We start from the raw sequence: 22,608 nt of genomic DNA, 5'->3' as shown, positions 1-22,608 counted from the left end.
CAGCCACCCCCTGCCCACGCACAGAGCCCTGGCACATAGGATTTCTGTGAATTGCCTGTCCTACCCTGGAATTATTAGACAACAGGAGACAGAGTGAAGAGGGCAAGGGGAACCGACCCTGCCGCCTGCCCAGCTGATCGCTTTCTCTAATTGTAAGTCCCGAGGTCGACCGTAGCCCCTGCTCTCCCCGTTCCTCCCACACGCAGCAAGAGTTGGCTTCACGATTCCAGCCAACAAACGGGCCACACGCGTGCGGGAGAGTGCATGGAAGGGCTGGGGGAAGCCGCTGACCTTGGCTGCTAGGGCAGGGGCTGCTGGAGCCGGCACCCAGCCTGCCACGCGTGTCCCAGCTGCGCGGCTCAGCCTCTCTCAGCCATCGTGGGGCCTTCCCTCACCCCCAAAGGAAGCAGCTTGTTTGATGCACCGTGGGTGCACAGAGAGAGAGTGTTCTTTCCCTTTAAAATTAAAGAGAGAGAGAGAAGGAACAGCAGATCAAATGATAATTTCCTAGATTTTGTCTTCCCCCACTTTCTAGCTAACAGCCAGCAAGCTGATGATTTATTCAGAGTGGGGTGACAGGATCTTCTTATCTCTGCTCCTACCAGACCCGGACCCCACCCCAAGCACATGCCTCAGGACTGAAGAGAGCGGACTCTGTGTGGATGGATGGATGGCTCTAATAAAAATAAGCAGGGGCCAGGAGTGCCTGCCTATAGCAGAGGGGATCTGTGCTCCCAGCCTGAAAAAGGCCAATTGCAAGGGAGCAAGATAGCAGGCCCGCAGTTCAGTGGGACAAAACATACACCTGTTCCTTCTATTCTCCTCTCCGCCCCTCTCTGTCCTCCCCTGCCCTCCATTCTCCCTGCCTCCCTTCCCTTCCGTTCCCTTGGGTCCTCTCTCTCTCCCTCCCCCCCCTCCTTCCCTCTCTCTGTCTCTTCTTCCTACTCATGAACACTGAAATGAATATGTTTACAAGATCTGGAAGAAAACAGTATTTGGGGAGTGTATTTTCCTGACTCTTCTGGTCCCTGCAAACTAGTGGTGTTTTTGTTTTTTGTTTTGTTTTGTTTCAACAGACCCTACCCAGAGCCACACCCTACCTTGAGATGCAATTGAATGGAGGTCCACGGCGCCTATGGTGGCGACTGGGAATGTGTTTCACAAAATTCCCAGCAAACACCACTCTAGTGGTGTTTTGTTTTGTTCACTTCTCTGTGACTTGAGGTTAAAGCCCGGCAGGCAGCGGTGAGCCGCGAGCACAGCTGGGTACCACCATTACCTGCAGCCCTTACTTCGGACTAGCGAAGAACTGCAAGTTATGAAGGAAATCTGCAAACACCTAGAGGACAGTACTTGGAGTCACTTTCTCTTCAAGCACAGCGCTGAAGCTCTGAAGCCAGGAAAATGTCCTACACTTACTCTTTCCATGTAGGAAGCACAAGAGAAGAGAGTAAACAGTAAGCGAGAAAAGGGGCAGGTTCGGAGAAAGGTTTTGCTTCCAAGCTGAAAAAAATAAAAGGAATTAAATGATAATAAAGATAATGCTTAAGAAAATCTCTTTGAACTGGACCCCCTAGTGTCAACATGTTTTTAGGACTGCGTTGAAGGTAGCTTGCAGGCCAGGCAAGCCTAGGGAGGCTGTTTCCCGCTGAGATGCCCATGGCAAAGCAAGCCCATCTTGACGCACAGAGAGCAGGTCTTCTCGAAGGCAGGTGCTGTTACGGAGGCCACTTGGGAGCCCGGCGTGTCTCTCTGTCACCCACACAACTCCAGATCCTTACGTTTGCAACTTGGCTTTTTAGATGTTTACAAAGGATCAGGTTTTCTTTGGCTCAGAGGGAGAGCTAGAGGCTTCTGTCCCATAAACTAAATTGCCAATGTCTAACAGTAGCTAGACTCACAGCGGTGCTATGATGTCATGGGCCTGCTTGGCCTGGGCCCAGTTTTGTGACCTTGGAGAAGCCCTCAATCCTCTGGCCCTTGATCCCTTAGTTTCTAAAATTGGGGGGGGGGAGGTTTTTCTTGTTATAATAGCTTTATTGAGATAAAATTCACACACCATAAAATTTACCCTTTTAAAAAGCATACAGTTCAGTGCTTTCTAGTATATCCACAGAGTTGTGCAACCATCACCACTATCTGATTTTAGAACATTTTCATCAACCCAAAAAGAAACTGTACCATTTAGCGGTCAATGGTATCTCCCCCTCCCCTCGGTCGCTGGCAACCACTAAGTTACTTTCTACCTCTATGGATTTGCCTACTCTGGGCAATTCGTATAAATGGAATCATATGCCCTTTTTTGTTTGGCCCCTTTCACTTAGTATAATGTTTTCAAAGTTCATCCGTGTTATAGCATGTATTCATACCTCATTCCTTTATACGGCCAAATAATAATTCCACTGTGTGGCTTTATCCCATTTTGTTTATCCATTCATCTGTTGATGGACATTTGAATTATTTCCACCTTGGGGCTATTATAAATAGGGTCTCTATCAACGTTCCTATAAAAGTTTTTGTGTGGACATATGTTTTCATTTGTCTCAGGTATATACCCAGGAGTGGAATTGCTGGGTCATATAGTAAGTGCACTGAGCACTTTGAGAAACTGCCAGGCTGTTTTTGGCCACACCATTTTACATTCTCATTGGCAGTGCTGAACAGGGTTCCAATTTCTCCACATCCTCATCAGCACTTGTTATTGTCTGTCTTTTATTTCAGCTTTCCTAGTGGGTTGGAACTGTTTTCTTATTGAAGTAGAATTGCGAACAATATCCCTTTAGCATCAGGTGTACGTCATCGTGATTTGGTATTTTTGTATATTATGAAATGATCCCCATAGGGAACGTAGTTCCTATCTGTCACCATACGAAGTTATGACAATATCACTGACTATATTCCCTGTGCTATACATTACAGCCGCATGACTTATTTATTTCATTAGTGGGAGTTTGTACTTCCTAATCGCCTTCCTCTATTTTCCTGTCCCCTCATCCTCTCTCCTCTCTGGAAACCAACAGTTTGTTTCCTATGCTATGAGTCTGTTTCTGTTTTGTTTTGTTTTTTTAGATTCCACATATAAGTAAAGTCATAGGGTATTTTTCTTTCTCCCTCTGACTTATTTCACTTAGCATAATACTCTCTAGGTCCATCCCTGTTGTCACAAATGGCAAGATTTCATTCTTTTTTGTGGCTGAGTAATATTCCATGATATGTATACACCACAGCTTCTTTATCCTTTCATCTATCAGTGGACACTTGGGGTTGCTTCCACGTCTCGGCTACTGTAAATAATGCTGCAATAAACATAGAAGCGAATACATTTCTTTGAATTGGTGTTTTTGTTTTCTTTGGATAAATACCCAGAAGTGGAATTGTTGGATTGAATGGTAGTTCAATTTTTAATTTTTTGAGGAAACTCCATACTGTTTTCCATAGTAGCTGAACCAACTTACACTCCTACCAACAGTGTATGAGGGGCCCCTTTTCTCCATATCCTCTCCAACATTTGTTATTTGTCTTTTTGATAATAGCCAATCTGACGGGTAGGAGGTGATATCTCATTGTGGTTTTGATTTACATTTCCCTGATGCTCAACGATATTGAGCATCTTTTCATTGGCCTGTGGCCATCTGTATGTCTTCTATTCAAGTCCTCTGCCCACTTTATAATCAGGTTGTTTGTTTTTTTATATATTAAGTTGTGTAAGTTCTTTATATATTTTGGATCTGAACCTCTTATTGGATGTGTGATTTGCAAACATCTTCTCCCATTCCATAGGTTTCGTTTTCATTTTGTTGGTGGTTTTTTTTCACTGTGCAAAAGCTTTTTATGATGTAAGTCCATTTCTTTGTTTTAGTTTTTGTTACCCTTAACTGAGAATATTGGGCCAAAATAAATAAATAAATAAATAATGCTTAGACTAATGTCATAGATAACTATGTTATCTTCTAGAAATTTTATGGTCTCAGGTTTTACATTCACTTCTTTAATCCATTTTGAATTTATTTTTGTATGTAGTGTAAAAAAGTGGTCCAGTTTCATTCTTTTGCAGTTTTCCCAACACAATTTATTGAAAAGATTGTCTTTTCCCCATTGCATATTCTTGCCATCTTTATCATAGATTAACTGATTATATATGAGTGGGTTTATTTCTACAATCTCTATTCCATTCCATTGTCTATTTTCATAAAGGTACCATACTGTTTTGATTACTACAGCTTTGTAATATAGTTTCAAATCAGGGAGCATAAAACCTCCAGCATTGTTCTTTCTCAAGATTGCTTTGACTTTCAGAGTCTTTTGTGGTTCCTACAAATCTTGAAACTCCTTGTTCTAGCTCTGTGAAAAACACCTTTGGTAATTTAATGGGGATTGCATTGAATCTATAGATGGCTTTGAGTAATATGGACATTTTAACAATCTTAATTCTTCTAATCCATTAGCATAGTATATCTTTTCATTTATTTTCACTTATTTCCATTTATTAATTGAAAAATTTGTCTTCAATTTCTTTCATCAATGTCATAGTTTTCAGAGTACAGGACTTTCATCTCCTTGGTAAAATTCAGTCCTAGGTATTTTATTCTTTTTTTTCATCCAATTTTTATTTAAGCTCCAGTTAGGTAACATACAGTGTAATATTAGTTTCAGGTGTAGGATTCAGGGATTCATCATTCACATCTGACACCCAGGGCTCAACACAAGTGCCCTCCTTAATAGCCATCACCCAGGGCACCTGGGTGGCTCAGTTGGTTAAGCGACTGCCTTCAGCTCAGGTCATGATCCTGGAGTCCCGGGATCGAGTCCCACATCGGGCTCCCTGCTAGGTAGGGAGTCTGCTTCTCCCTCTGACCCTCCTCCCTCTCATGCTCTCTGTCTCTCATTGTCTCTGTCTCAAATAAATAAATAAAATCTTTAAAAAAAAAAAATACTCATCACCCACCTATCCCTTTACCAACCTCCCAGCAACCCTCAGTTTGTTCTCTAGAGTTAAGAGTCTGTTTTATGGTTTCCCTCTCTCTCTCTTCCCGCCCCCCCCCCCGCCATGTTCATCTGTTTTGTTTAATTCCACATATGAGTGAAATCATATGGTATTTGTCTTTCTCTGACTTGTTTCATTTAACATAATACTCTCTAGCTTTATCCACATGGTTGCAAATGGCAAGATTTAATTCTTTTTCATGGCTAAGTAATATTCCATTATATTTATGCATGTATGTATACTACAACTTCTCTATGCATTCATCAGTCAATGGATACTTGGGCTGTTTCCATAATTTGGCTATTGTTGTTAATACTGCTATAAACATCAGGGTGCATGTATCCCTTTGAATCTGTATTTTTGTATCCTTTGGGTAAATACCTAGTAGTACAATTGATGGATAGTAGAGTAGTTCTATTTTTAACTTTTTTTTTTTTAAGATTTTATTTATTTATTTGACAGAGAGAGAGATAGCGAGAGCAGGAACACAAGCAGGGGGAGTGGGAGAGGGAGAAGCAGGCTTCTCGCTGAGCAGGGAGCCCGATGTGGGACTCGATCCCAGGACCCTGGGATCATGACTTGAGCCGAAGGCAGACGCTTAACGACTGAGCCACCCAGGTGCCCTATTTTTAACTTTTTGAGGAAACTCCATACTGTTTTCCAGAGTGGCTACACCAGTTTGCATTCCCATCAATAGTGTAAGAGGCTTCCCCTTTCTGTGCATCCTCACCGACATCTGTTGTTTCCTGTATTGTTAATTTTAGCCATTCTGACAGGTGTGAGGTGATATCTCATTGTGGTTTTTATTTGTATTTCCCTGATGATGAGTGATGTTGAACACCTTTTCACTTGTCTGTTAGCCATCTGGATGTCTTCTTTGGAAAAATGTCTATTCATGTCTTCTGCCCATTTTTTTAACTTGATGCAATTATAAATGGGATTGTTTTCTTAATTTCACTTTCTGATAGCTCATTATTAGTGTGTGGCAACACAATGAATTTCTTTTTTTTTTAGATTTTATTTATTTATTTGACAGAGAGATACACAGTGAGAGAGGGAACACAAGCAGGGGGAGTGGAAGAGGGAGAAGCAGGCTTCCCGCAGAGCAGGGAGCCTGATACGGGACTCGATCCCAGGACCCTGGGATCATGACCTGAGCCGAAGGCAGACGTTTAACGAATGAGCCACCCAGGTACCCCCACAATGAATTTCTGTATGTTAATCTTGTATCCTGTTACTTTACTGAGTTCATTTATTAGTTCTAATAGCTTTTTCATGGAGTCTTTAGGGTTTTCTACATATAGGTATCATGTCATCTGCAAATACTGATAGTTTTACTTCTTCCTTTCCAATTTTAATGCCTTTTAATTCTTTTTTTAATTTTTATTAAAAGATTTTATTTATTTATTTGACAGAGAGAGACACAGCAAGAGAGGGAACACAAGCAGGGGAAGTGGGAGAGGGAGAAGCAGGCTCCCCGCTGAGCAGGGAGCCCAATGCAGGGCTCTATCCCAGGACTCTAGGATCATGACCTGAGCCAAAGGCAGGCGCTTAACGACTGAGCCACCCAGGTGCCCCAATGCCTTTTAATTCTTTTTCTTACCTAATTATTGTGACTAAGATGTCCACACTATGTTGAATAAAAGTGGTGAGAGTGGGAATCCTCATCTTGTTCCTGATCTCAGAGGAAAAGCTTTCAGCTTTTTACCACTGAGGATGATATTAGTTGAGTTTGTCATATGTGACCTTTATTATGTTGAGGTATATTCCTTCTATACCCACTTTGTTGAGAGTTTTTATCATAAATGGATGCTAAATTTTGTCAAATGCTTTTTCTGCTCTATTTAGATAATCATATGATTTTTATTCTTCATTTTATTTTTGTGGCGTATCATGTTGATTAATTTGCAGTTGCTGAATCACTCTTGCATCCTTGAAGTAAATCCCATTTGATCGTACTGTGTGATCCTTTTAACATATTGTTAAATTCAGTTTGCTAATATTTAGTTGAGGATTTTTGCATCTAAATTCAGCAGGGATATTGACCTGTAATTTTCTTTTTTTGTGGTGTGTCTGGTTTTGATATCAGGATAAAGCTGGTCTCATGAAATGAGTTTAGAAGTGCTCCTTCCTCTTCAGTTTTATTTAAATAATTTGAGAAGGACAGGTACTAACTCTTCTTTAAATGTTTGGTAGAATTCATCTATAATACTCTCTGGTCCTGGACTTTTGGTTTTTGAGAAGCTTTTAAAGTACCGATTCAATTTCATTGCTTGTAATCGGTCTTTGCAGATTTCCTATTTCCTTGTGATTCAGTCTTGGAAAGTTGTGTTTCTAGGAATTTATCCATTTCTTTTAGGTTTGCAATTTGCTGGTGTATAATTGTTCATAGTAATCTTTCACGATTTTTTTATCCTGTGGTATCGGTTGTAACTTCTCTTTCATTTTTTATTTTATTTATTTGCATTCTTTTGCTTTCTTTCCTTGATGAGTCTGCCTAGAGGTTCATGATTTTCTTTTTATCTTTTCAAAGAACCACTTTAAGTTTCATTAATCTTCTCTATTTTTTTAGTCTCTATTTAATTTATTTCTGCTATGATCTTTATTGTTTTCTTCCTTCTACTAACTTTGGGTTTGTTTATTTTTGGTTTTTGTTTGGTTTCTTTGGGAGTAAAGTTATATTATTTGAGCCTTTCCTTGTTTCTTGAGATGAGCCTGTATCACTATGAACTTTCCTCTTAGATCTGTTTTTGCTGTGTCCCATAGATTTTAGAAAATTATGTTCCCATTTTCAGTTTGTCTCAAGGTATTTTTTGTTTTCCTCCTTGATTCCTTCATTGATTTCCTCTTTGAAATGCTTCATTGTGTGTTTAGAAGCGTGTTGTTTTAGGCTCCACATGTTTGTGTTTTTTCCAGTTTTCATCTTGTAATTGATTTCTAGTTTCATACCATTGCAGCCAGAGAAGATGCTTGATCTAATTTTAATCTTCTTGCATTTATTAAAACTTGCTTTGTGTCTAACATGTGGTCTATTCTGGAAAATGTTTCATGTGCACTTGAAAAGAATGTGTTCTGCAGTTTTTGGATGAAATGTTCTGTCTATATTAAGTTCATCTAGTCTAATATATCATTTAAGGCCAATGTTTCCTTACTAATTCTCTGTCTGAATGATCTATCCATTGGTGTAAGTGGGGTTTTTTTTAGTCCCCTACCATTATTGTATTACTGTCCACTTCTCTCTTTATGTCTGTTAATATTTGCTTTATACATTTCAGTGCTCCTAGTTTGGGTGCATAAATATGTATGAATGTTACATCCTCTTCTTGAATTGGCCCCTTTATCATTATGTAATATCCTTCTTTGTCTTGTTACAGGCTTTGTTTTAAAGTCTGATATTATTTGATATGAGTAGTGCTACTCCGGCTCTCTTTTTGCTTCCATTTGCATGGAATATTCTTTTCCATCCCTCTACTCTCAGTCTATGTGTATTTTCAGATCTGAGGTGAGTCTGTTATAGGCAGCACAGAGATGGGCCTGGGTTTCTTGTTATCCATGCAGCCACTCTATGTCTTTGATTGCAGCACTTAGTTCATTTACATTTAAAGTAATTATTGCTAGGTATATATTTATTGCCATTGTGTTAATTGTTTTTTGGTTGTTTTTGTGGTTCTCTGTTCCTTCTTCTCTTGGTCTCCTTCCTAGTGGTTTGATGGTTTTCTTCAATGTTATATTTGTTGCTATGTTTTTTGTGTCTCTATCCTAGGTGTTTGGTTTGTGGTTATCATGAGGTTCATATATATATGTGTGTGTGTGTGTGTGTTATACACACACACACACACACACACACACACATATATATATGGCTGTCTGATTTAAGTTGATGGTCATTTAAGTTCAAATGCATTCTAAAAGTATGGGACCCCTCATGAATTTGCATGTCATCCTTGCGCAGGGGCCATGCTAATTTTCTTGGTATCATTCCAATTCCAAAGTGAGAAATTGATCAGTAATTGTCAAAAATGACAACTCTGAGTGAAAAGTACATTTTACTAGAGGACCCAATATAAATTTAATTTATATCTCTTCCTTTAATTTAATAATTATAATATGTACATTAAATCACTGTATTGAAGTGCAATATTTTATAAAACAATATTTACCTTTACTACCTGCAATATACTTCTTTTCTCTCTCTTTTTATTGTTGGTGGTCATTAAATTAATTCCATGACCTGCTAAGTGGGTCACAATACACAGTTTAAAATCTCTGATCTAGATCATTAATTCATTGAACAAGTATTTATTCAACACTAGCATGTGCCAGGTTGCCAGGTATTGTTCTAAGTTCAGCAGAGAACTAAACAGAAAAGAATTCTTGCCCACATAGAGCTTACATTCTGAAAGTGGGAACACACACATACAACATTATAATATGTGATATATATGAAATACCCCTATAAACTATATGGTATGTCAGATGGTGTAGCAGATATTATTGGTGCCATATCCATAACACCAAATATTATATCATATTATCACTTTGGTGTGCTTCTTCCTATTCCAGGGGCCAAGATCTGCATGTTTTTGCTTTGAGACTTTTTCCAAAGTCACAGAAGGCTTATTTGCCCACCTTGAGGAAAAGCAGAATTAATACTCCATCCCCAAGAAGCCAGCCAATGACTAATGGAAGTTGGCATAAAAATGCCTCAGCTTCTTCTCCACTTGAGTGGGGTAACTTTGGAACATCTCCCAAGAACCACTTATACTTGAAATCTTGGGGTAACTCAAACTGTGAAAGAAGATGACACAGGTTATGATACAAAATTAAATAGGAAAAGAAGTTAGGGAGGTCCATAGGGGATAATTTTAAATGGGGAGATCTGGGAAGGCCTCACTGATAAGAAATCAGTGCTATTTGAGGAAAGGTCTGAAGGCAGGAGAGGAGAAAGATATGTGGATGTGGAAGAGAGAGGATGTTTCAGACAAGGGGAACAGCAAGTGTAAAGACCCGGAAGCAAGAGTAAGGAGACCAGTACAATGGACTAAATGTTTGTATCACCCCAAATTCATAAAGCCCTAATTTCCAATGTGATGGTATTTGGAGATGGGCCTTCCTTTGGGAGGTAAGTAGGTTTAAATGAAGTCATGAGAGGGGTGCCTGGGTGGCTCAGTCATTAAGCCTCTGCCTTCAGCTCAGGTCACGATCCCAGGGTCCTGGGATCGAGCCCCGCATCAGGCTCCCTGCTCAGTGGGAAAGCTGCTTCTCCCTCTCCCACTCCCCCTGCTTGTGTTCCTCTCTCACTGTGTCTCTCTCTGTCAAATAAATAAATAAAATCTTAAAAAAGAAGTGAAGTCATGAGAATGGATCCCCCTTGATGAGATTAGTGCCCTTATAAATGAGATGAAAGGAACCAGTCCTCTTTCAGCCATGTAGGGATATAGCAAGAAGGCAGCTGTCTACGAATGAGGAGGAGAGCTCTCACCAGAACCCGACCATGGTGACATCTCGATCTCAGACACCCAGCTTCCAGAACCAGGAGAAATAAATTGCTCTTTAAGCCACCCATGATATCTATGCTATTCTGTTAGAGCTGCCCTAACTGACTAAGGCGACCAATGGTATGACAGCAGGAAAAGACAAGAGGTTCATGGGAGAGGTCTGAGATATAAGAGGAATATCTAAGTAGACACGGTTAACCTCACTGTTTTGTTTTCCGACCATATATTACCGATTAAGGGTTGTACATCTGGAAACCTGATTCAAAAGAATACCATGTTATTTAAAGTCAGGAAATGTGGCAATAGCAGGCAGGCAAAGAAGCTGACAGAAGTGTCGGGGGTTGTGTGTGAACATTTCAGAACTTCTACCAACACTCATATATGTTGTTGTTGTTGTTGTTGTTTTAAGTAAGCTTTCTAAAAATAAAGAATAAAGTAAGCTTTCTATATTGACTTGCATGGTCTCCCATTATTAATTAAGTCTCACTGCAAGGCTTTAGGGGTGCATTTCCAGTCATCAGCTGATCTGGACCTTTACATTGGCTGCTATGGCACAATGCAGTTGTCTTTTGGCATCAGTTTTCTCATCTAAAAAATGGCTCTACCAGCCTTGACCACAACTGACACCATCATACCTGTTTGATAAGCATTCATTCCCTTAAAGAAGAGGAGGGGCCAAAAGAACAGTAAGAGAATAAAGGGGGTTGAGAAATAACTTTTGCCTTGTTATGGGGAAAAAGGATTCTTCCGACTTTTTTACAGTCACATTTTAGAGAAGGGAATCCCTTTTATGCTAATCCAAACAGACAGCCCATCTTTGCTTAAATTCTTTCAGTGATCGCCACCTCACTGCTTTGCAAAATGGTCATTCCAATTCTCATGCCCCATTGATTATATTAAAAGTTCTCTATTTTTTGAATTAAAGTCCAAAGAACTTACTAAGCAACTCAGAAGTTTCTCTTTCATGTGACAATCCTTTTATGATTGAGTAAAACCAACCCACTTGCCTTGTTTTTCCTCTGCCAAACATCATCAGGTCTATAAGACATTCCACATATGATTGCAAGCACTTGAACATAACTTAGATGATTGACTTGTCAGCTATTATACTAACCATAAACCTCACCGCACACCCAATGCTGTTCTAAGTGCTTTTAGTTCAATTATCTCATTTAATATTCAAGCAGTCTTGGGAAGTAAGTACAATTATTATTCCTATTTTATAGATGAGGACAATAGGAAACATAGGAGGTAAATAATTTGCCTAATTACATATAACCAATAAGTTGTGGAGCCAAACATTCAAACTTACTAGTTTGACTCTAGAGCTCATATCATTCACTCATTCTGTTCTACCACCTGTCAAAAGTTCAGAAATAACAGAAGTAAAACCAATGAGTCACTGAAGTGTACTTAGTAAAAGTTAATTGTGCAATCACCAAAAAGACAATTTGCAAACCAGGAGCACTCAAACCAAAACATGGACAGAGGCTCAAGGGTACATTGTTATAAAGCAGCTTATATCATGAGAAAACAGTGATTTTATTCTTCACAGTGATTGGTTATAATATTAGAATTTTCTTGAATAATGAGGAAGTGGTCAATGGTTACCTTATGTCAACCTTGAGAAACAGTTTAAGTTTTGCTTATGATTTTTAGAGGCACAAGCAAAAAATGACCCAGGTCAAGTTAGTCTTGAAAAAATAAGCTAAGTTAAGTTTTGTTTGTATGACTTAACTGGTTTTGTCTACTCAGGGAATTTTCAAGGCAAAGATCTGTTTGTTTTTTATTTTAACACACCTATCCACTAACGAACTTGTGGTTAGTTAGTATGAGTCCAGACTAAGATTCAGACCTTCCAGCTCCTAGTCCAATGCTCTTTTCACCATGTCACATTATCCTGAGTGTGGATGGAATGCCTTTGGGAGAAAGTAAGAGGGTTCAGGAGAATGAACTCTGGGTATAGAATTCCCAAATCCGAATCCCCAGAAGAACTGGATATCCGTTGATCTTTCACTTCTGTTACCAAAAATAACCTTCCCTGTTCCTGAATTTAGTCAGGAAAAATGCACATTGGCAAAGACAAAAAGGTAATCTTGCTCTAGAAAAGACTTCTAAGATTCTCCCTAATTCTCACACCTTAGGCCCCAGTGAAAACAAAGATCAGGGAAGTCTTCACTTCTAACCAGGAAGGAAGCTGTGGCCTCCAGCTATAGATCCTTGTCACCTAAAGCTGTTGAGATGGTGAAAATTCAATGGTGAAAGCTTCTTTTGTGTGGTGTTTTCCTTCTTCCCCAAAGAGCTGAGGGGTGGAGTAGGGAGAAAGGGATGGCCTCAGCTTATAAAGCTGAATCTGAAAGATTTCATCAAGAAAGTGAACTCTCAGAAAGAGCTCATGAAACAAAATCTCAGGGAAAGGAACCAAGGAAGGAGACAGAGATGACAATTGTCAATAGCATTATCAATTGTCAATAGCATGGGAGCAGGCAGGGTGATCTACTCAACGTGAAACTCAGCACATGCCATGTTGCTCAATGCCCCAGTGGCTTCCTTCTTCCCTCACAACAGAAGACTTAATTCAGAAAGGCACTGCTGAGTCCTCATTCAGAACTCTGCTGAACTTATATTATCAGAGAGGCTCATCTTGACTCTCTGACTTAATTAAAACTCTATCCCATTTCTCTACTTTGTTTTACTTCTTAGCATATATCACTCCCTGACATATGGTTTGCTTGTTTTTAGTCTCTCCTCTCCCCCAACTCCAGCATATAATACCATGGAGGACATCGCAGACTGAGTCTAATTTTTTTTCCTGCTATAATCCAGCAACTAAAACTGAAACTGGTAATTGTTGATGGATGAAAGAATTAATGAACGAAAAGAAAATGAACAAAACTAGGAGGAAAAAAAGAAAGCAGATAGGTAAAGACAGTAACAAAAAGATGAATAATTTCAATAGTAAGGAGACCTGAAAAATGAAGTTTGTAACCCAAATATCGACAGGAAGATGGGGCAAGATGAGAGGAAAGATTAAATTTTTAGGGGTTTAAAACATAGGAATGTTCATCTTGTCTGCAAACCAACCAAAGGCCTATTTTAATAGCTCTTTCTCTCTGATCCCCACACTCAAAAATGATTCCAATAGCTTTTACTTAGTGAGCCAGACATATGATCTGTATTAGTTCCAGTCTTCACAATGACCCCAAGAGTAAGGAATTATTATCCCCACTTTACAGATGAGGAAAGTGGGGGCAAAATGTTAAGCAATTTATTCACAATAACCAAAAGTTGAACACCACTTGAATGTCCATCAACGGATGAATGGATAAACAAAATGTAGTATATTATTCAGTCATAAAAAGAAATGAAATTATGATACATGGATAAACCTAAAAAAAAAAGAAAAAGAAAAGATTGTGCTATGTGACAAAAACCAGACACAAAATCTACCTATTGTATAATTCAATTAATATGAAATAAACAGAATAAGTAAATCCATAGAAACGGAAAGCAGATTGGTTACCAAGGACTGGAAGGAGAGGGATGGATGCTTAATGGGTATACATGGGTCCTCCTTTGGGGTGATAGAAATGTTTTAGAACTAGATATAGGTAATAGTTGCACAACATTGTGAATATAATAAATGACACTGTATTGTACACTTTAGAATAGTTGATTTTATGTTCACCTCAATAATTAAATTAAATTAAATTGAATTAAATTATGGTTAGCAATTTGCACAGTGTTAAAGTGAGTTCCTCAAGTTTAAATGAAAGGACACTAAATAGCAATAAGAAAGCATATGAAAGTATACAACTCACTGGTAAAAGTAAATATACAGATGAATAGGGGCGCCCGGGTGGCTCAGAAAAGCGTCTGCCTTCGGCTCAGGTCATGATCCCAGGGTCCTGGGATTGAGCACCACATCGGGCTCCCTGCTCAGCAGGGAGCCTGCTTCTCCTTCTCCCTCTGTCTACCACTCTGCCTACTTGTGCTCTCTTTCTGTCAAATAAACAAATAAAATCTTTAAAAATATATATATACAGATGAATACACAATACTGTAATACTCTAATGGTAGCATGTAAACCATTTTTTATTTTAATATAAAAGTTTAGAGATTAGTATTAAGAATAACTATAACCACAAATATTTGATAATGGATACATAATATAAAAAGATGTAAATTGTCACAATAAAGCATATGGGGGAGAGGTCAAAGTGTAGTTTTTATATACTATAGAAGAAATGTTGTTTTATGCTTAAAATATTCATTACTCTAAATGTTTTATGTAAGCCTCATAGTAACCACAAAAAAATACCTATAAAAGATAAACAAAGAGAAAGAAATCAAGCATATTACCACAAAAAAAATCAACAAAATACAAAAGGAAAAAGCAAGAGAAAAAACAAGGAACAAAAGAACTACAAGACAGACAAAAACAATTAGCAAAATGTCAATAGTAAATCCTTTCATATCAATAATTACTTTAACATAAATGGATTAAACTCCCCAATCAAAAGAATGGCTGAATTAATTTAAAAAGAGAAAGAGAGAACCAACAATATGCTATCTAAAACAGATTCACTTTAGATTTAAGGAAAAACAGGCTAAAAGTGAAGAGATGTATAAAGATATTCCATAAAAATGGTGGAAAAAAAAAAAAAAGAGCAGAGATGGCCAAACTTATATCAGACAAAATAGACTTTAAGTAAAAAACTGTCACTAGGGGCAAAGAAGGACATTATGTAATGACAAAAGGATCAATTCATCAAGAAGATATAGCCATTATAAATATATATTCACCTGACAACAGACCACCCAAATAAATAAAGCAAATATTGACAGATTTGAAGGGAGAAATAGACAGTAACATAATAATAATAAAAGACTTCAATAACCCACTTTCAGTAATGGATAGAATATCCAGACAGAAGAGCAATAAAGAAACAGAGGACTAGACAACACTATAAACCAAATGAACCTACAGAGGACTAGACAACACTATAAACCAAATGAACCTAACAGAAATATACAGAACATTCCACTCAACAGCAGTAAAATACACCTTTTCTTCAATCACACATGGTACATTCTCCAGGAAAGAGCACATGTTAGGTCACAAAACTAATCTTAATTTCAATTTGAAGAATATTGAAATCATACCAAATATCTTTTCAAAAACACGATGGAATGAAACTAGAAATCAATAACGGAAGGAAAACTAGAAAATTCACAAATATATGAAAATTAAATAACACACTCTTGAGCAACCATTGGGTCAAAGAAGATATCAAAAGGGAAACCAGAAAATTACTTGAGACAAATGAAAACAAAAGTATAACAGACAACGGGATGTAGCAAAAGGAGAACTAGGAGGGAAATTTATAGTGATAAACACCTGCATTAAAAAAGAAAGATCTAAAAACAAAACCCACCTTTAAACCTCAAGGAACTAGAAAAAAAAAAAGAAAAAAACTAAGCCCAAAGTTAACAGAAAGAATAAATAATAGAGATTAGAGAAGAAATCAATGAAATAGAGAACAGAAAAACAGGAAAAAAAAACGACAAAATCAAGTTGTTTTTTTAAAAAGATAAAACAGACAAAACTTTAGCTGCACTAAGAAAAAAAGGAGAGAAAAATCAAATAAATAATATTATAAATGAAAGGGGAAAAATTACACCTGACAGGAGAGAAGTAAAAAAGATTACAAGGGACTACACAAGAGAACCCTTGTGTGCTGTTGATAGGAAAGCAAAATAGTGTAGCTGCTTATGGAAAATAGTATGAAGGTTCCTCTAAAATTGAAAATAGAACTAACATATGATCCAGCAATCCTACTTTGGGTATATATCCCCAAAATTTATATCAGGATCTCGAAGAGTTATGTGTGCTCTCGTGTTCACTGCAGCATTGGTCACAATAACCAAGACAGGGAAACAACATAAGTGTCCATGGACAAATGAATGGATAAAGAAAATGTGGTATGTACATGCAGTGGGATACTATTCAGCCTTTAAAAAAGGAAATCCTGGGGCGCCTGGGTGGCTCAGTTGGTTGGGCGACTGCCTTCGGCTCAGGTCATGATCCTGGAGTCCCGGGATCGAGTCCCGCATCGGGCTCCCTGCTCAGCGGGGAGTCTGCTTCTGCCTCTGACCCTCCTCCCTCTCATGCTCTCTGTCTTTCATTCTCTCTCTCTCAAATAAATAAATAAAATCTTTAAAAAAAAAAAAAGTTTAAAAAAAAAAAAAAAGGAAATCCTGCCATATGAGAGAACATGGATGAGCCCGAAGGACATGATGCTAAGGGACATAAGCCAGCCACAGAAAAACAAATACTGCATGATTCTACTTATATTTGGTATCCAAAGGTATCTCATAGGGATGCCTGGGTGGCTCAGTAAGTTAAGCGTCTCACTCTTGATTTTGGTTCAGGTCATGATCTCACGGTCCTGGGATCCAGCCCCGCATTGGGTTCCATGATCTGTGGGGAATCTGCTTGAGATTTTCCCTCTCCCTCTCCCTCTCCCTCTTCCCTCTTGTGCATGCACGTGCACACGTGTGTGTGTGTGTGTGTGTGCGTCCATGCATACAACTGCATGCACACGCACTCTCTCTCTCAAATAAATAAATCTCTAAAAAATAAAATAAAATAGTCAAACTCATAGAAGCAGAGAGTTGAATGGTAGTTTCTAGGGACTGAAGGGAGGAGAAAATGGGAAGTCATTGTTCAAGGGGCATGAAGTTTCAGTTCTGCAAAATGAATAAGTTCTGAGAGCCGCTGTACAACATTGGGTCTATAGTTAGCAATATTGTATCTAGAACACTTAAAATTTTGTTAAGAGGGTAGATCTCATGTTAAGTGTTCTTACTACAATTTAATATACAATAAAATAAACCAATATTCATCATGTATCAGAAACGTAGTTGGAAATTTTTCCGTCAGAATGTTCCCAAACATATGATTTCTCAGTTTTACAATTTGGGAAATGAAATTTGTAACATCCGGCTGTCCTTACATTTCCCTCCATCCCTTCCCCAAATCACATACAAGATAGAGACAGAAAAACCATATAAGTCAAAGTCAACCTTTCCCCTGGTACCAATGAGGCACTTCAGGAGGAACACTCATTTTACTGACACTTGGGCTTTATGAACTCTAGCCCTGAAGCAGCAGATCTTGTCAAAATACAAAGATTCAGAAGGTAAGGGTGGGGTCTGAGATGCTGCCTTTCTAATAAGCTCCCAGGTGATGCCAATGCAGCTCGTCTAAGGACCACACTTTGGGTAGCAAGACGCATACACAATAGCCTAAAGAAACCCACTTTTGCAGAGTCTAACAACCACTGCATTTTATTCAGCAAGCTCAGTTTCCCTCTTTGAGGTTAGGAGACATGGATCCTCATCAGTCAACAGACCAGCTCTCTTAGCATCTTCCACATGGAGAAAAATATTCCCATTCCCATGTTCATAAAGGCCCATTTGTACTTAGCCTAACTGCCTATCCACTAGCGAGGGTTTCCTTGGAAGGAAGGAAACATTATCTAATAATAGTAGTGCCTTATATTTACACATGGTTTATAATTTACCAAATGCACTCACACCTGTCAGCTCATATCAGCCTCCCAATGATCCTTAGAGGTAGAACAGAGGAGTATATTATAAACCTACTTGACAGAAGCAAGCAGATAGAAACAACTGCCTTCAGAGTTGGAGCTTTCAGGGAAAGCTTTTAGAAGAAAGTGACTTCGAATATGAAGATCAGGAATGGATACAGTTTTGAGTAGGTGAGGACTGGGGGCAATAACATGCCAAGAAGGGAAGATGGATTCAAACACACTGTAAATATTGATTGAGCTACTATTCCCCAAACCAGTAAGATCAGCAGGAGCAAAAACATTGTAACTTTAATCTGTGGGAAGTACGCACCATTAAAGAATTTTAATTCAGGGAGTGATCGAATCAGATTCAGCATGGAGCATTTGAGTTTCACACAGGCAAGGCTGGGGAGAGTGAGGCCATCCAGCGGGGGGGCTCTGGAAGGGGAAGAAGTGAGAAATGATGAAGGAATGACCTGGAGCACTGACAGTGGAAAGGGATAGAAAGATATTTGTGCCTGATGGGATGGAGATTGTGACAGAGGGAACTTTAGCAGTTGAAGCCAACAGAAAAGATAAGCTTTTATATCTCAAGGACCATAAAAATGTGCATGCCCTTTGACTTAATTATGTCTCACTGGGATTTTAGGCTAAGGAAATAAATCCCCCAAAGGCAAAATTTCTTTCCACAGACAAGTCCATTGTAGTACTACTTATAACAGTGAAAGTTTGGGAACAACCGAAATGTTCGTAAGATGGTATAATTAAGTAAATTATTGTGCAATAAGAGTAAAATGACGTCATAAGATTAAAGAAAGAATTGAAGAATATTTTTAAAAGACCTGAATAAACACAGAAACATATTTCCTGGGTGGAAGAATTAATGCTTCAACGCTATAATTTTTTTTAATAAATAAACGCAATGTAATGCCAAAGAAATTTTTTTAATTTAAATAAATTAAATAAAATAATTTGAACAAATTGATTCTAAAATTTTATGAAAAAAATCACATTTATCAAGAAAATTTTAAAAGGAAAGACTTGCACTAATAGGTATTATAATGTACAATTTTTACAATACAGTTATCAAAACTGTGCATTATTGGCATACAAACAGAACATGGTAGTGCCCAGAATAAATGTAAATATATATGTAAATGTAATGTATGACATTGACATTAGAAATCACTGGAGAAATCATGGATTTTTCAATAAAGGGTAATGGGATAATTTACTATGCATTCAGAAGAAAATTAATATATATAACATTTACAAATAAAAATTACATTTAATGTGTGGAATTTACATATAGCATTTAATATAGGAATATGTTAATTAATATATTGCTTGGTCACATTTCAATTTAAATATACTATAATTGAATATTAATTACAAAGTTAATATATGTGATATTTATATTTATAGTATTTATAAATATAATATAAAATGTGATAAATACAATGTTTATAATATTTTTTAAAATCCCTAGGATAATTAAAAATCTATTGTTAAAAAATTAACAGTATTAGAAGCAAAGAAGCAATAGAGAAAACCCAGAGCCTTATATTCTGGAATATAATAGACAGATTTGACAAGATGAAAACTCAAAACTTATGTGCAGTGAAATAGTCCATAAACAAAATCAAGGGAAATAGGACAGAGAAATGTTTACAATAGATTTCACTAGGTGTTAATATGTGTAATAGTGATAGAGACCTCAAAGATTAATTTTTAAAAAGACAAACATACTAGGCATAGGATTGAACAGCCATAGCATAAAAAAAGAATTCAAATGATAAACATATGGACTCAACCTCCCAAGAAGTCAGGAGACTGTGAATTAGAATAATAAGACACCATATTTTGCTTACTAGACTGGCAAAAATCAGATTGATAAAACCCAGTGGCGGCAAGAATGTGAGAAAACATCCTTGGTAGGAGTATATATTAGTAAGAATGTATATTGCTAAATATTTGGGGAATATTTACCTACCTTATGATTCAGTAATCTCACTTCTAGGATTTCCTTCTATAACAATTTTGGAGAGCAACTTGGCAGTGATCTATCAAAAGTTCAGTTCTCATTCCCTCTGACCCAACAATGCCATTTCTAAATGTCTATCCTAAAGTACATGCAAAGATAATCATGGCAGCAGTTCTTATAATAAAAAGCTGAAATTACCAAAGATCTAACAATGGAAGGATGGTAGAATAAATTACAAACTAGACAGCCATTAAAAAGAATGAGTTAAGAGTGTTGTTGGAGTGGGGGGTGGGGTGGGAGGGATGGGGTGACTGGGTGATAGACACTGGGGAGGGTATGTGCTCTGGTAAGCGCTGTGAATTGTGCAAGACTGTTGAATCTCAGATCTGTACCTCTGAAACAAATAATGCAATATACGTTAAGAAAAAAAAAAGAAGAAGAAGGTAGCGGGAGGGGAAGAATGAAGTGGGGGAAATCGGAGGGGTAGACGAACCATGAGAGACGATGGACTCTGAAAAACAAACAGGGTTCTAGAGGGGAGGGGGGTGGGAGGATGGGTTAGCCTGGTGGTGGGTATTGAGGAGGGCACATTCTGCATGGAGCACTGGGTGTTATGCACAATGAATCATGGAACACTTCATCTAAAACTAATGATGTAATGTATGGGGATTAACATAAGAATAAAAAAAATAAAAAATAAAAATAAAATAAAATAAAAAAAGAATGAGTTAAGGGCGCCTGGGTGGCTCAGTTGGTTAAGCGACTGCCTTCGGCTCAGGTCATGATCCGGAGTTCCGGGATCGAGTCCCGCATCGGGCTCCCTGCTCGGCAGGGAGTCTGCTTCTCCCTCTGGCCCTCCCGACCCTCCCCCCTCTCATGTGCTCTCTCTCTCTCAAATAAATAAATAAAAAATCTTTAAAAAAAAAAAAGAATGAGTTAAGTCTGTAGCTAGTAACCTAGAATATATAATTCCACTAAACTTAAAAAAGTTAAGTCATAGAAATTGTTACATTTTTAGTTTAAAAAATATTTGTATGTGCATATGGAGACATGACGATATACATGTATGAAAAAGATAGGTATGCCCCCAATCTGTTCACCACGGTCACCCACAGACATGAGATCAGAGGAAAGGAGGAGGGTGTGTGATTTGGGAATGTTATATCTGACTTTATAGATAAAGATTTTTTTCAACAGTGCTGTGATGTGTGTGTTTTTTTTCACTCTTGGTATTTTTAGCATTTTTCTTTTTTTTTTTTTAATTTTTGAGAAAGGAATATAGTCCTCAAAGAAGAAAGATGAAAAACCAAAGGCAAAACTGTTCCCAGGCATGAAGGAGGAGAAAGAAGAGAGACATGGCAAAAGGCAACCCAGAGAAGTCACAGACAGAAGGGTCTGGGGAGGGCAGGGGCTGAGAACCAAGGAATGACAGCGTCTGGAGGAGGAATGGAGGGAGGCAGGGCACTGCAGAGAGGCCAGGATAATGCCACCCAGAGAGCAGATGATGAGTAGCAGGGTTGCAAGCCCGGGTGCAAATGCGGGGAGGGGTGTTCCACTCTGCCTGTGCATCTCTGGAGAAACAGAGAATTAGGACCTCACCCTAAACCTCCTGAATTAGAAGCTCTTCAAGTGACACGCAGACACGCACAGCAGCTTTGAAACACTGCTCAGGTGATGGTAGTGCTGTGCAGTCAAGGTTGAGAAATCGCCAATTAAAGGCATAGGAAAGTGTAATGAGTCAGGGAAACTGAGGAGTGTAGTTCATTCTTTCCCACTAAGTTTGACAGGTGCAGAAAGGAGTGAATTAAATTAATAAAAGTTATTAGAACATGGTAAAGCACCAAAAGGGTCACCAGAGTCAAGGAACATATGAGCACGTTGTAGGCTAAGATGAAGAAGCCCATGGGCAGAAGAGATGAAATATTCGAGGAAGGTGGTAAAAAAAGAGGAAGGGGGGAAAGGATTTGTTTCTAGACTTTCTGTTATTTGTCAGACATTTTAGATATGCTATCACCATTATTATTTCTTTTACTGGTGATTAATAACCACCATTATTATTATTTTTTGAGGCATATATTACAGCATCCTCTTTGCAGTGAGGCAACTGAAGTTTAGGAAAGCCGTATGAATAGCAAGGACTCAAACCCACGCCCAAAGCATTCAGTCACGGAGCAGGGTCCTGGAGGCACAGTGACTGCTGGTGGTTTAGGGGTAGTAGCCTCAGTGCCCCACGCCACAGAGCAGACAACCAAACTGTCACCCACCAGAAGCCAAGAGCACAGGCGAGCTGGGCAGCCCGCAGCCGACCGGGAGCCCCAAGGAGGAAAAGCGAGGTCCCCACCTTCCAAGAGCGGACAGTCTGGACTTTACCTAGAGTGCTATCTTTTTCACCAGCTATTAAAACTGTCTGACTAGAACAACTCCAAGAAAACGGAGTAATCCTTTGCCTTGCAAAAGTCATAGAGAAATATTCTGTCATTGAAGATCTCATGTCCCCCAGCAGTTCGGGAAATAAATAGGAGTTGCATGCATTTGTGGCCCCCA

The 22,608-nt window shown here is 38.4% G+C and overlaps 1 non-coding gene across 1 annotated transcript; it reads right to left on the bottom strand.

Annotated features, from left to right (window-relative positions):
* Window positions 1-8,891: 8,891 nt before the first annotated feature.
* On the bottom strand, window positions 8,892-8,999 carry LOC118006445. The gene has a single exon (XR_004678074.1). It is a non-coding gene; the product is annotated as a U6 spliceosomal RNA (small nuclear RNA).
* Between the last annotated feature and the right edge of the window lie 13,609 nt (window positions 9,000-22,608).

This window comes from Mirounga leonina, unplaced genomic scaffold (genome assembly GCF_011800145.1).
Source record: "Mirounga leonina isolate KUSES-001 unplaced genomic scaffold, KU_Mleo_1.0 Mir_96, whole genome shotgun sequence".
NCBI classification, from domain to species: Eukaryota; Metazoa; Chordata; class Mammalia; order Carnivora; family Phocidae; genus Mirounga; species Mirounga leonina.
This window is presented reverse-complemented; position numbering and strand designations above follow the sequence as displayed.